At 47.4% G+C, this 15630-nt stretch overlaps 1 long non-coding RNA gene across 1 annotated transcript; it reads left to right on the top strand.

The window, feature by feature from the left end:
• Positions 1 to 307: 307 nt before the first annotated feature.
• Positions 308 to 1079, top strand: LOC112942764. Its single transcript, XR_003248450.1, has 2 exons — positions 308 to 362; positions 839 to 1079. It is a non-coding gene; the product is annotated as an uncharacterized LOC112942764 (long non-coding RNA).
• The last annotated feature ends 14551 nt before the right edge of the window (positions 1080 to 15630 follow it).

Here is a 15630-nt window from a genome sequence, read left to right as displayed (position 1 = left end):
CAAGCCTCAGGGCTTGATATGCAAGTGGAAACAGTTTCAGTTGCTTTCAAGCTTGCAAGGGCTGCTCTAGGCAGGCATCTTCAGCAAAACGGATCTGACCTCCAAATTAGACTAATTAAACCACATGAAGTCTTTGCAGGGAAAAGCGCTTGGATGGATGGTGCACCCAGCTCCGGGTAATTTTCCAAGATGAGATAATTTGCCACTGTTCCCCCAAACTTCTCCCTCCTTTCYGCTTGCCTGGAGGTACTAACTTGTGTCTGGGAATTCCTGTGTTGCAGTGGCATGCTTTAACTTCACTGTTTGGTTTGTGACTTGTTTCTGTGCCTATGTGGTCTCGATTGGAATTACTGGTGCTGCTGGTAGGTAGGAGGTTGCACGAGATGAGAGTGAGTACATATGTCCAATGCTTCATCCTTTATTTTGAAAGGATGATGCCATCTCTTACCTTTGTCACTGTCACCTTCCCCCCCAACAAATTGTAGCTCTTACTATGTGTTGAAGAGGCCTTTGCTTTAGATGTAGTGCTATATGTTGGCATCTCAGCTCAGCAGGAGCTCTGATGAGCCTTATCAGTCCTCTGCACATTTTATGCTCTGGCCAGATTGGCTGGGGTAGTAGTACCTTGGGGAGGAACTGTACACAGAAGCTACAAGCTCTGTGTCTGMTGGGAGTTAGCCACCAAAGTGAGCTCTTGCTCCTAGATTTGCTACTGCCTTCTTGTAAGGCTTGGAGTYGATATCTTTAAACAAAAGCAGCTGTGTCAGAGAAGGGCTATTGGCAGCAGTAGGTCAGATGCCCTGCTAGGAGGAACTGATACTGTTGTGTTGCTTGCCAGATGCTGCAGCCTGGATTCTCTGGTCTCAGAGACCAAATGACCCAAAACCTCTGTGATTCTCCTGCAAATAATCCATCTCCAGGAGTCAGGAGCAGGACTGGTGAGCATCTCAGCTGTAATGATAGAGCTCAAGGAGCGTGTTTCTCCTCACATCACAAGGACTAAGCCAAGCCCCAAATCCTTGGGAGCTCTTGAGGAATGTCCGAGCATCTGTGAGGAGCAGCTGTGAGGGAGTGTGAGAGACAGTRAAAGCCGTGCCTGGTTCCTGCCCAAGATCTGTGTGCTTTCTGGCATCTCAAGATCCCTTGCTCCCCTGAATCTGAAAGGAGAGCTTTCACCATGAGCTACTTGCAGTGGAGGGCAAGTAGCAGTGGAGGGCAAAGAGGGGCAGCAAAAAGTGGCCCATGGTTGACTTGGGTTTGGAGTGCTTGGGTCTGCTAGAGGACCCTCAGTAGACCTTGCAGATTGGTACTGCAGCAAGGAGAACAGATGCAGGATAGAGAGTCTTCACCAAACTCTCTTCTTTCTTCCCCAAATCTCCATTTTTAAGCAGTCTCTGAAGCCCTTTTCTGGATATTCAGTTTGCTGATTTTTTGATTTTGTTGTGATACTTTGATGGYTGCTGTTTTGATGGTGGAGGGGGGAGATGAGGAAATTAGATAAAGGAACAAAGACAGAAAGGTTTCTTTTTCTTTTCTTTCTTACAGAAAAGAAAAAAAAGAGAGGGGAAAAAAAAAGTTGTCCCAATTCTTTCAAAACTACTCCCAGGAAAGACTTAGCAGTTTCCACTCTCAGCTACAGACTTTGTGCCTCAGCTAAAAGGTAAAATTTTACGTAGGTCCTTTAAAAGGCAAGAGCATTTTGGTTTGCCCACTGTGCCTTCAGCACTGACCTGAAGACATGTGGAGACTGTTCCTTGACTTTAGCGGGCTTTGAAGAAGAGCCGTTGTCCCTTAACAGTATTCCTTTATGCTGACCTTCACGTTTTGTGTACGTCTGTCAACAGGGGAGGGGGGACGTTACTGAAATGGATAATAAAGGAGATGAAAACAATCCATGCCGATCCTCTGGATAATAACCTGCTGACATTAAGTCTAAGCCCAGCTGATAACAGTTGATAATGAATGGGCATTAATTAAAGCTAAATTACAGGGGAAGGTGCAGGCTTGGCCCTCAATCCAATTAGAGGTCTGTAATTCATAATGGAGAGAATCTGTCCAGCCTGTGAATAAATGATCAAAGGCTACCAAAGTCAACAGCAGGGCTGTGTAATGGTTTACATGATGCTTTGATAGGAAAGAAGCCAGAGAAGGATTAACAGGCATCTGCAGCCAGACATTTCATTAGGTTTATCATGCAGCGTCCCAGCAAGATTCATGTCGTACGCCTGTGTGCCCAGCTCTGAACTGCAGTTTGGTTGCGGCAGGATTTGGGACAGGCCCAACGGGAGGTTATGGACCTGATGGAAGGAAGATAACTCACTGTGAGTCCTTCACGGTGCCAGCTTGAGGGCAATAACCCTAGGCAGCTAGTAAGGTCTCTAGAAGGTGAGCAGGAAGGGCTTTAGATAACTATGGATGCCATCCTGTTAAAGGACAAGCTACTGATGGCCTTGTTCAAAAGTCTCCACCTGCATCTCTGGAGTAGCATTATGGTCGTGTGTGCCCAGGCCCGAGTGACATTTGCTTTGTGTCTAAATAAAGACGAGGTGGTTACTGGAGCTTTCTTCCACCCAGACTTGCTGTTCACTTCCCAAGCCATGAGCAGCTCCAGTTGAGGCAGCTCCACTGAGGATATCCAGCACAAAGCCAAGAGGAGTAGCCAAGCCTGCAAGTTTCCAGCACCTGATAAATATGATCGTAAAAAATGTGGCTTTTCTGAGGCAGAAGGAAAGAGGTTATTGTCTTCCCTCCTGGCTGTCAGGCCTGGGCCTCAACTGGTTCCCAGCTGTGTTCCCAGCACAGCCCCCACAGGGAGTTTTGCACCCTGGTTTTCTGAAGGACCCCACGTTGGGCATGAAGCAGAGGGTGATGACAGCTACATGCTTCACTGCCAAGACTGAAGCTACTGCAAGTTCAGACCTGGTTCTGATGTGCTCTGTGTGCAAGGAGAGGGAGTCAGAGGAAGGCRCTGATGCCTTCAGAGTTGGTGGGGTTTTTGATGAGGGAGCAGTTGCTCACTAGGAGCTCAGGATGTGATCCAAGGAGAGGCTGTGGCACATGCCATTTCCATCAGCGTTGGCAGYGCTGTCAAACCAGGGAGAACAGGCCACATGGTGCCTCCTAGTCTTCTGGCCACTGAGCCCTGGATGTACTAGGGAGAAATAGATGACGTGGAGGCTGTTCGTGGCAGATGCAAGGCCAGATACCTCACCTTATCATTTCTGTCTTATGACAAGAGTTTGGGAACCAAATTCCCTTCTCAGACCAGGTGGAAGATATGGCAGCCCTCCTCGCTCCTATGAGCAGGCATTGGGGAACCTTATCTACCCACAGTCTGCTCTCAGATGGTGCTGGAGGAGTTCCCACCTCACATAACTGTGATAAAGAGTGGCAAGAGCCCCATCCAAACCACCAGCCTTAGGGTGTTTGACTTCGTAATGGTACCATTTAGACTTGGATTTTTGAGGCAAAAGATTTATTATTAAAACCGTATGGAGGTACAGAGAAACTTGAGAATGTGCTACCTTCCAAAGACTCCAGGTATTTTCTGAACCACGACTGATGTGAATGTGACATTCTGAATTAAAGTAGATGYCCTCATTCAATAATTTCATTTTTTCTTTAATGTTTTGATGATAATGCCTTTTTGTTCCTTCATTTTAGCTCAATCCAGTTTCACACTACAAGTTATCCACAGAGCAGAGTTAGCTCAGAAGGCTGCTCCAGTTTAGACTTGCACGCTGTGTAATTAACCACCAGGTGCAGACTGATCCTTGTGGCATCCTTACAGAAGGTAAGCTGAAGGATGCCTGACACAGCCGAGCCGTTGGGGCTTAGAGAGCAACCACATGGGTGCTGGCTTTTGCTGGTGATGGGTGTAGGGTGGTAGGTGCCAGAGAGAAGCAGCCTGYGAAGATTAGCATCTCCTGCACAGCTTTGTGAGGAACAGGCAGTTACGGACTTGGAGCAGTATTTGCTAAACTGCACAGCCTGTACCTTTCAGACCAGTGTCTGCATGTGCCTGCGTGCAGAACAGACATGTACAAAAGAGGCTCCAGGCCTAAAACACCTACTGTCCTAGTGGGCAAGGCCGGATTTGCTGTAGCATGGATGTGTTGTCTTTGGGACTAAGCAAGAGGGAACCTGATTCCCTAGCCAGCTAGAGACTAACGTAGTTGTGAAGAATGAGCTGTGCCTGGAAATTCTTTGATTAGCTCTCCTCTCCTTTCCAAACAAATTGAATTTTCAGTCTTGGTTTTCCTCCATTCCTAGACCCTAGATCTGGGCATATTGATGGCAAGAGCAGTTCTTCTGTGTCTTTACTTGAAGCGTAGTAGYGCTGGGAAACAGAAATCTCCTGGTCTGCAGTAGCGTGGTGGGTTGATCTTCCCCATGATTGTAGACTTTGGTACACAAACCTGATATGAAGGTTTGATGTGTGCACTGTCTAAAGGATATGTCTCTGATTCCCAGTAAAGTTTCCAGCACTGTAACAGGGAGTTATTGACTAGGAAGTTGCCTTCAGTGCATCCTGCTGTATCTGAGATGATTACTTTGCCTCCCTGAGCTCCAGAGGTTGTTCTAGAAATCCAGTTCTCATGTTGTTATGGCAGGAGGAATAAAAATAGCCAAATATATGAGCTGATTTATTTGACAGTACAATTCTTTCCGCATGCTTGAAGTGCAGAGAAAATGAAGCCTGTAGCAGGAAACAGCAGGTACACAAAAGAAGGAAAATTGGGAAGAATGGCTAATTTAGAAGAGGAAACTAGGAATTGTGGCTTGTTGTTAGTGAGGCAAGTGTCTCTCAACCAGCATCTCAGCACACTGAGTACAACAGGTATGTAGTGCAGAATGCCAGGGCATAACCCCCAAGGATAAGAGATTATTCCTGGTGAAGAAGGGGTGCTAAAATCTCTTGATGCTTCTCAAGACAGAGGCTCTGAGGGCTGCTCTGAGTACTTGATTTTCTGAGGAATTATATGAGATGCAAGTTGAAAATACCTCTCACCTGCCAGCCTGGGACCTGCTTCCCACTGAACATCATCAAAGCGATTTAGAAAGAAAGTTCCATTTAAGCTTCCAGCACTGGAAGCTATTGCTTTTAAGAAGACTGATGACTGAGACAAACCAGCTGGGCTATGTTCCTGTGCCCTTCTGTGAGTCTTTGCTGTGTGGTGCAATCCTCTTGTTGACAGAAATGCCACTCAAAGGCAACAGAGAACATACGTAAAGAAAATTTGCTTCTGAGCTTTTGCTCTTTTCCATCCATCTTCTCTTTGCTCTGCTGTGCTTGCAGAGTCACCCTCCTTTCCCAGGGCTCCTATCCCTCAGGGATTCTTGTGGAGAGGAGATGTGGGGTTTCTGCTTTGGCCTTTTGCTGGTAGCTGCTGAGATTACACGGGATGCAACTTTGCCTGTTGATAAGTGAGGGTTTATATTTTAGAGATGACTTCAAGCACTCATAGGGGTTTGGAGAAGAGAGAACAGATAAGAAAGTACGGAGAAGCTGGAAAACAGTTACGACTCAGGAAAGCCCTCTATCACTGCTGTCTAGTGTGAGAGACCCGGCGTTCTTGCTTGAGGCACAAATGGGGAGGGACTGGAAAATAAATCTCATCTGTGGATGACAGGCAGGTCCGTGTAGTTGCTCCTCTTGAACCTTCTAGAAGTCAAAGCCCTTTTTAAATCCCTATGTAAGGCCTGTATTTTGAAGGGGAGATGTTCTATTTTTCAAGGAGATGGTATTCAGCCACCAAAAGCTATTTTCTAAAGGGAAAACGTGCTTGTGGCACAGTCACAGAGCAGGCAGTGAGCACAAATCCATGGTCCTGTGAGCAAAGGCATGAGAGATATCTGGGTCCTTCACCTCTGGTCTGGTCACTTCACCTCTCTGTCTGGTCACTTCACCTCTGGGGTTGGTTTCCTTGATATCTCTTGAGGAGTGAATCACACTTGGGCCTTTCTTAGTGATTGGGGATTTTATAGCAGTTTTCTCTGGTGTATTATAAGAGCTGAGTGATGAATTCTTCCCTCACTCAGGATATTTATAGAGCCTTTCTTTCTTCTCAAACCAGTCACCTATTTTCACAAAGCTTGTAGGCGCTTCGTGTCAGTGAGAATTCAGGTCCTCTGCCAAAACAGCGGGAGATTGGCCAAAGAGTTTTCTGGGACTGGAATGGTGGACTAGCTGGCTGGGAACTCCTCCCATATAAAACTACATAAAGCCCTATCACACAAACTTCACATCTGGAGCTGACTTCTTGTCATTTTGCTCTGGGAAGTGGGATTGTGCTGGGGTGCATCAGCTCTGGCCGTACCAAGTGGGATGAGGCCCAGAGCTTGTGGTATGGGTTTATTTTGCCTGTTGACATAGAGTGGACTTGGGCCAACATGCATTTTTTGTAACTGAGGGTCTATTCCGCACTCAAAGTGAGCAAAAAGAAGCCACCTGACTACACTGTTGTCACAAATGCATGTGCCTGAATACCTGCTTTCACTTGMAGGGTCTAAGGATAGATAGCAGGTCCATCTGACCAGATCTCACCCAAGATGTCTATCCCTCTCTCTGATAAGGCAATATTTTTTAGTCTGTTTTACAGAGCCGGAGCCACAGGAATAAATTATTGCACAACAGAGGTTCAAGCCTGAAGGGGTTTCCTGTCTGAACAGAATGAATTGCATTTTTTGTAATGTTTCATATCCATTTATCCCTTTCACCAATTATTTGGGGMAAATTGAGTTTGGTGTGTCCTGCTTCATCGATGAATACAGGCAACCCTCTCTTTCCAACATTAAATAGAGTAAAACAGAGAGAAAAACAATATTCCTAAAGCTTTTTCCAGCTGTCTCTTCTCCACTGCTTCCTTAGGGTTCCCTAAGAGGTGATGGTCCCCACCTTGGGCAGGTCTGTCACCCAGGTTAAAGCATGATCCTCCTGCGTCGRCTTGGGGAAGCTCCCTCGTACTGTCCACCGGCAGCTCTGTGCACTTGTGCCCTCCTCCTCCTGCCACGGCCTGATTTATGGGGTTGATCTTTCCCTTTTACAGCCGCCCATCGCCGCGCTTGATTGCGGTGACCTCTGGTCCCTGCATAGCTCGCATTCCTCAGGGGGCCTGCGGGCCGGGGGAAAAGCCTGCCTCGTCCCTGGGCTGCTCCAGGTGGGATCAGCAAGTCCTTTGGCTAGATGCATTTACGCAGGAACCCAACACAACGCTTCCCCTACCCCAAGAGCTTGTCCTGTGCAAGCTTGTCCCCAGCAAGGGCTGGATGGCTGGCAAATGGCATTGCACTCCGTCAAGGGCTGAGATATTCCTCAGGGGTCTGAGGTGTGCGAGAACTTGCCCGAGCCTCGTGGTCCAGTTTGGAGCTACACACAGGGCTTCACACTGCTCCTCCATCCAGGTCTCCCCAGCCCACCTTGAAAAGCTGTTTCCCTCCCATCCTGAGCCTGGCCCCCWCTAGGACAGATGTAGTGCTGGACCTCCCTGGGGCTGGTGTGTGTGGTGGGGTTAGGGAGCCCACCTTGTTGTTCCCTAGCAAACGGCAGGGTAATCTTTGTTTCATTTGTTGTGTAGGGTCACCCCAGAGAAGAGACCTTCCCCTTCCTCCTCTGGGACAGGAACTAAACAGGTACTAGTGGAGCCAAAAGTGGGTGTCACTCCAGGTCAAGTTTCATGTCTAGGAAAGTCCAGGCTACTTGGGCACATCCTGGTGTTCTTCCATCAGAGTCATGTTCCCTGAGTCCAAATTGCTCTCAAGCATCAGGTAGTGGTGGACTAGAGAACGTCCCAGCACTGAGAGTGGGTATGTTTATTAACATACGTTGGCAGCTCTTGGATGGACATGATCTTCCTTCTGTGCAACATGTGCCTTGCTAAGATGAGGTAGAAATTTAGAAATAGGCCACCTTTTACACCACTGCTCACTGGAGTCTGAAGAGCTTTGCTCCCAGGTGGTGATCCCTAAGAGAGAWGGAAGAAAAGGCACTTGCATATCCGATGCCAGGTTGAATTTGTGCACCAGGCAACAGGACAGAAATAGTCATTGTTACCTGACTACAGTGTTGGCCCATTGATCAGCCTGGAAAGACCAGACCCCTGAGGAGGCTAAACTTAGAGAGATCTTTGGGAATAGCCTGGTGCTTGACAAATGCACATTTCCTTCCAATGTATGTGCAGAGGAAGAGAATTGTAAGGTTTCTTGCATTACATTGTACGAATTTCCTGTTGGCCAACTCTACCACACAGGTTTTTAATGTGTTTCGCAGGACTGCCCCTATCTGAGTGAGGCTCCACATGGGAGGGCTGGAAGGACCACAAGCAACCAAAAATAATATCCTGGCCATTTTCGACCTGGGRCAAGTGGCTGGTGGGTATTTTTGTGGGGCTTCTGATATATATATATCCTTCAGCCACAGCTTGCCCTCATGTGTTGGCTTTCTTGGCCTTCTGTATAAATGCATTGAAATTATCTGCAAAATTGGTATAAAGCCTGAGGGAAAAGAGGCTTTGAGTTCATTTTATGCACAAAATTAGCTTGTGGGACTCGGGACTCAGTGCTGAATCTGGAAGGACCTTAGGAAGGATAGGAGGCCTTTCTGAGGAGGAAAGACTGGCTGACAGGGGCTGGAAGTGTTGTCCTGGCAGCGGCCCAAACTCAGCTCCTTCGGGGCTTGGGCCGTACATTCCTCTGTGAGACACTAATGCCCAAAGATCTTCCAGCCAGACATCTCCCATCCTGTGGGCATGCTGGGGATGCACTGACCACCGGCATGCCGGAGCTGCCAGGCAAATCCCTGTGCTGCTGACTCCTTCCAGTCAAAACCAGGCCACTGCATCCTTTGGGATTAACCTTCCCTTGAATCTTACCATCCTGCTCCATGAGCTGAAATATATCCCCCAGGCAGGGATCAGCAACGATTCTGACTGAAGCCTGGCCAGGGATGAAACAGTTTTCCTGCTTATTCTCCCTTTTCTCAAATGATCCTGGCCCGCATTGGCAGCAGGAGAGGTCACATCAGAGGTCAGAGGCTGTGAGTGATGGGCTGAAGGTAAACAAGGAGGGCAGCTAATCTCTTTTGCAGTGTGCCTGGGAATTGCACTTTGCCAGGAGTTAAATCTTCCTAGGGAAAGAAGCAGATGTGAGAGTGAAATGGTCACTGAAAGTTTAATTAAGGTAGGCTGAAGGCCCAGCAGAATGGAAGAGCGCCCACCATTTCCCAACACCACGCTGCAACTCTTGCAGTGAGTGAGATAAATTAAACCGATAGGCTGCTGCTGGAGACGCAAAGAGCCCAGGGCTTTCATTATATTTTATTTTGACTTTGTCATTTTGTGGTTTTGTTAGGACTGAAGGAGCTGGAGTACAAGCAGATCAATACAATCACAGGACTCCAGCACCGTCGCAGCCTGCCACAGAGCAGCTAATGGCTTAGAGAGGAAGATGCCACCTGCATTAAATGTGGGTGCTCATTCTCCATCCCACAGGCCATCAAGAGAGTAGTCCATAGGCTGGTCCCAGCAAAGCCTCTTCTGACAGGGACCTTGCACGTCCAGTACTTTTGACAGGTATCTGAGACCTTGGGCTCCTTTTTCCTATGAAAAGGAGATAGGAAATATGTGATGTGATTYGGCTCCATGGTGCTAATTTGGTGAGTTAGGACTTTCATGACTCTGTCTCATTCTCATGCCTGTGGCTGCAATTATCTCTCCTAGAGAACTCTCTGGGTTATGTCTTTTCACATTTGAAAGCAGTGTGACTCAGGACATGGGGACAAGGACAGACCTTCGGGAAGAGGCTTACCCAGCTCTGCTGATGGGTGGTTATTTGAGGCTGGGTGGAAAATCCCAGCCYTCTGGGGTTATGTCACTATGGTCATCCTGTCTTCTCTATATAACTTTCCTTGCCTTATGCATGTATGAATACCTAAGTCTTTGCTTCCATGTTCTTCATAGATGATTGTTAGAGGAACAAAACCACTTCCAACAGGCTGAGTTAAAGGAATTAAAACCTCCAGAGAGAGTTAAAAATCTCCCAGGTCATCCAGCAAGACAACTGAATCCACACTGACCGCAAGGGATGACTCGTGCCAGGGACAAGCAGCAGTTGTGCAGCTTGTGATGGGGCCAGGGCCTTGTCCCTCAGCTGGACACTTGCAGGCTCCCAAGGCTCCACGTCTCTGCTCAGCATGTGGCCCCAGACCAGGGGCAGCGTGGTGGCTTTCGGGAAATCAAGGAGGTAACGCTTTCCTGAAACACGAGGCTGTGACTGGGTAGAAGGAGCTCCTTTAAATCCCCAGAGTTAAATAAATAAATAAATAAATAAATTCTTGTGAGTCAGGCTGTTGCAAAATCCTGAAACTGGCAAAAAAAGTCATGGGTTATTTTTTGAGGTTTTTGTTTAATGCTGACTGTTGGGGAGGGAGAGTTCATCGGCCTTCTCGCTCTGGAGGCTGTAAGTTCCTCTCTTCTGACGTAAGGGGAGGTAGAGCACTTGAATAAAAAGTTACCCCCAGGATGTGCAGCTTTTTTTAAACCGCTAAATACCAGAAAGTTCCTGGAAAAAATGCTGGTAGTGGCAATCATATGGGTGAGGTGGGTTCGCTAGGAAGGCAAGGTAAGGGCTAAGGTTCCTGCAGACTGGTACCTGTTTCCCAGTGCGTGCAAAGCTAGTCCAGAGACCCATATAAACTCCTCATGGTCAAGGATATATGGGCTAGAAAGGCCTTGCATTATGTATTGCAAGSAGAAAAATCATCATCCCAAATCTGCCTGTAACAACACTGTGTTTTAATTGCAATTCTGGAAATTTTTGCTCAGTGAATCTTCTGTACAGCTCTCCAGGTTATTACAGGGAAGACTTCTGCTCACAGTGTTTAAAACGAGACTGTGACATGAAACGGTAGAAGTTAGCTCTGAGGATTGATAATTTTATCTTAAACATTAGCATTCCTCATAACTGTCATCCAGATTGTGAGATGCATCTGACCCATTAGATACCTAACTGATATATGGCGATGATTGATTGCAAACTGGCTTGTCAGACCTTTTACTGCACATAATTATGTATCAACAAATACCCTGAAGTCATTAATTACTGCCTTAAATGCCTTTTGAGTTTAGCTGGGCTCAGGGAACCCCCGAACCTCCCAGTCATTTTTCTTTTTGAGGAAGAAGCTTTTTACTTGCTTTGTTTATAATTGGGAAGTTGGAGGCCGTGTTATTGGGAACGTCAGCTGCCCAGTGTTGTAGCGGTGTACGGGTTGTGAAAGGGCTGTCATGCACATGTACACCCTCCTGCACACCCCCTCTGCCAGATTTCCACCCCTCCATGTGCTGTGCTGCTGCGTCACAGTGGACAGCTGAGGAAAAGTGTCATGAAAAGGGCTGACTCCTGAAACTRTTGGGTTTCCAAGACTCCCATTTCTGCCTTTTTTTTAATAAAGCCAATTTATTGGCATTTAAGARTCATCAGATTGGTTCAAACACATTGCTATTCTGGATGCTAATGTAGTGATCCTTGTGATGGGATTTAAATACCTCATAGGTCCTTTTGGACATCCTACTGTCCCTCCACAACCAGGGAAGTTGGGGAGTGATGCTGGAAGATGGAGGGGCTAAAGGCTTTCCATTAATCAAAAGCACTTTAACTTCTGGTCTCGTGGCATCATTAAACTAACAGCTTCCATAGTCATGAAAACCAGTTGAGGTCCTACACTGAGGTGGCACAGACAGCAGAGCCAAAAAAGCTGGGTTGGAGCAAAGCCCCAGAGGGGCTGAACCAAGAAGCTGCCCATGTCAAAGCCCTGATGCTTTTTCCACATCTTCCTCCTTTCTCCTCTTACCTGGGTTGTCACGTGGCTCTTTACCTCTTTTGGCTGATGAGATGCTTGCTGCCGGATCATCTTGGTTACATCCATAGGAATTTAAGGTAATTATATTTTTCTTCCGCTCCCACCCTGAGCTAAGATTGTGCCTCTCAACCCACAGGGCCTAGAAAATGAGATTGTGATTGATTTTGTTGCCTGGAGCCCCTGTCAATTTGAGATTCTGGGAGTGTTTTGTTTTATTTGCTGCTCTTCTCGTTTTCACTGATGGCTGTGGGAGATGGCGTGCAAGAGGAGCACTGGGGCAGGGAAGGAGCCTGTCAAAATAGGGAGGAAGAAGGAGAGCCCCTCAGGGTCATTGCCATCTGGGTGTGAGGTTGCCTTTTTGCATGGGAAGGGGTGAAGAGCTGCTTCATATCCGCATGGGCAGTCCCAGACTCCTGGGACATCTTGGGATGCGCTTGGCTGCCTGAGGAGAATAATAAATCGCTCTGCCCTGSCTTCCTACCTGCTGTTTGCTGAGCACAGCAGTGAGAAAAAGCCACTTCCCTCCCACCAGTGAGTTTTCCCACTAATATAATTTGAGGATGACCTCAAAATTATCCAGAAAACTAAAGGAACATGTGGCCTGGAGCAGTTCACTGGAAATTGTGTCTTCTGTGGCAGCTCAAAAGGTGGCTGGTCTAAAGCGGTACAACTGGTGAGAACCTCGGAGCCGGCCTGAAAGGGACGTGATTGAAATGACCTGCTGCCCCCGCTACAGCTTGCAAGTGTCCAGGACTTGCTTGTGGGCAATTARTGCAGTTGTCTTGAGCAGAACCATGGAGAGTACAATTAAGCAATTAATAGTAATTAAAATCACGTTACYCATGAGCATATTGTCTATGCTTATTCTGCACAGCCCTATGTTAGTGATTAACCTAAACCAGCTTCCCCAAGCCAGGGCAGAAGCCCTGGGAAAAGGGAAAAAAGTCTGTATAGCCTGTAAGCCACATTCCAGTGCTGGGCAGGCCTGGATTGTGCTTACCTTCTTATTTCTCAATTTCTCTGCCTTCTTACCTTCTCTATGGACTCCATTGTATGTCCTGGATGCCTCCAGAGCATCACCTGTGCTGTCACCAAGAACTCAGACTGAGGCAGTGGATGCTGAGCACCCGGACAAGCTGCAGCAGGACTGTGCTCCCAWCTGCACTGCAAGGTGGGGAGAGGCGTTCACGTGTGTGTGCACGGGACAGGTCCCTCTCTGCCAAAGCAGTATCTGCTTTCTTAATCAAAACTTGACATTCCACTGTTTCTAACTCATAACAGTGCCAAGCACTCTGATCAATTAGCTGTGAACTGTCTTTGAAGAACTCCATTCTGAAAGGGAGAGAAAATAAAAACAGGCTGAACTTTTTAGAWTTTTTCCTGCAGTTCTTCAGCTGCTGTTATCTGCTGAAGTTGACTGGGAGCAGTGAATATTCCAGTCTCCAAAAAGGACATCTTTATAAGAGGATTAACCTTTTCAGCTCTAACCACCTCTGCTCCCCCTTCCCTGCAGCTCTTCTTTACCAGGAGAACTAGAGCTCTCAGGCTCTTCAGGAGCTGCCCTTAGCGATGTCCTGGGAGCTGACATCAAGAGAAGAGATGTGCTGGATTCCCTCTTTGCCACTTCCGACCACCCTCATCTTCCTTTTCAGCTTTTCCCCCTGCTTCAAAGAGAAGCTGAGCTGTAGATCTTCAATTATTTTTGTCTTTGCCCTGCTTAAGCGTTGCAGGACATGATACAGAACTGAGAACTAAATCTGTCTATCAAAGTCACACCATGCAGCGCAGGGCTCCCAGGCATATTCCTGCAATCAAAAGTCTCCTGCCATTTCTTGCATTAAATCTGTTTATTGAAGCTCTTCTTCTGGCACGACACTTTTTCACGGGTTATAGCTTTGCCCTTGTGAAGGCTCCTCAAAAAAAAAAAAATGTGTCAGGACTTCTGACTTATGCCAGCACAGTGAGGGTTCTTGAGAGTCAGGCACTGAGCTTGAAGGCTTAAGGGTGAACCTGGAAGCTGGTCTTCAGCACTGCTCCCAGGGACTTGCCTACAGGGAACTGCTACAGGTTGAAGGCTATTTGAGGCAAGGGTAGATTTTGGAATGAGAGTCTTCTTTTTTTTCTTCCTCCTGCCCCCCTTGGTTTAGCAATTGCATCATTAAAGCAATGGCTCTGATTACAGAGCTGGAGAAGGGTCCCCATGTCAACTACTCCGAGCGGGATAATCGGGAATAGCTATTCTGGGTAGGGCAAAGCCTYGGGAGCAGCACTGAAGGGAATGAAAGACAAACTCCTTTTAGCTCACTTGCTCTTATTATTATCTGCACATAAATTATTCACATTCTTTGCAAGCTGGTTCTTGTCTTGACTGAATGAGTTAAGATCGTTAGGACCCAACAATTTTCTGCATATTTCATGATAAAAGAAGCTGAAACAGGGCTGGAGGTTGGAAGCAGGGGGGAAGGGAGCACTTTTTTTAGTGTAATTTCTGGACCTGACMGTTTCCTGAGATTTCTAGAGCAGTGATGCCGGAGACTTCTAGATACTTAAATAGGAAAAGGCCACAGTATAGAGAAGGGCCACGCRATCCATGTGTGCCAGAGTGGGCTGCTCCCACAGAGTATTGCCCAGTRCACATCCACTTTCCTAGGGAAAAAAGGAGTCCTGTTAACAAGAGCTTCTGAAATAGCTGTGATTTGAGAGGTCTCCTAGTGCTCTTGTCTGCAAGCAGGACGTATATATATCACATCCCTAGGACTCGCTCCTTCCCCAAGCAATTGCATGCAGATGAAGAACCCTAACGGTGCTGTGATCTCAGCAGACAGATCCTCCCCTTCCTCCTCCCATCTCTCTGTGTCACTGTTGCTGTTATCTAGCTGAAAATAAAGGAGCATCAGGCACCCAAATCTCCCATAGGTAAATGGCTGGTAAACAGCAGGCCTTGGTATGAGCACTCCTACATAGGGATGGCTTAATCCAGCCTGGATCAGTGGGTGCCAGTTGCTGCCCCAAGACGGACCCCAGCCCCAGTCCTGCAGGATGAGGTGGGGAACAAGGATGTTGCTTACAGCCCSAAGTCATCTTCTGCTGAGCCTTGTCCAAGGCTAAGCTGATCTTTGGGCCCCTAGGGAAAGGCTCTGCTCAACTCGGAGCATCCTCGCAGGTCAGTAACAGCAACCCCACCCAGCAGGGTTGTGTTTCACAAGCCAACCCTGCTAGCAATGTCCTGAAGGCTTTGTGGCCTCCCTGTGCTCCACCACTTCCTTTCACATGTGTTGTCGCATCAAGGCTCTGTCGTCTGCAATCAAGGTGAGGTTTTCATGCACTGCACCCCAGCAGTTACTATGGCCACAAAGCAGCCAGGCCAAAACAAAACAAAAGCTGATGTGAAGGATTAATAAACAGCTTTTATCCCCTGACTGCTTTGCTCTAATTAAGTTTTGCAGGGAGTGAGTGGTGAGGAGGGAGGAGGATGCCCCAGATGAATGATTTGTCTTGGTAGAGGTTCTGTAGCTGATGAGAGATGAATCATGATAGAGCTGTTTTATCCCTTTCCAGCCTGGACACACTCTTTCCATCACACCCTTGTGATTAAAAGATGAAGAAAAAGAGAAATGAAGAAAAGAAGCAGCACTGTGGGAGAGGCTGAGCTGATCTTCAGCTACCGCAAATTGCTGTGACTTCAAGGGGTAGGGTGRATTCACCCCTGCAGGAGATCTAAAAACTAAAGGGTGGCAAGACTGCTGACTTTGGGGTCAGAAGCTGCAGCAGCAGCA

Source organism: Nothoprocta perdicaria, unplaced genomic scaffold, assembly GCF_003342845.1.
Source record: "Nothoprocta perdicaria isolate Ctin4 unplaced genomic scaffold, notPer1 scaffold_132, whole genome shotgun sequence".
Classification (NCBI taxonomy): Eukaryota; Metazoa; Chordata; class Aves; order Tinamiformes; family Tinamidae; genus Nothoprocta; species Nothoprocta perdicaria.
The sequence above is the reverse complement of the archived record's forward strand: the minus strand, read 5'-3'. Positions and strand labels throughout refer to the sequence as shown.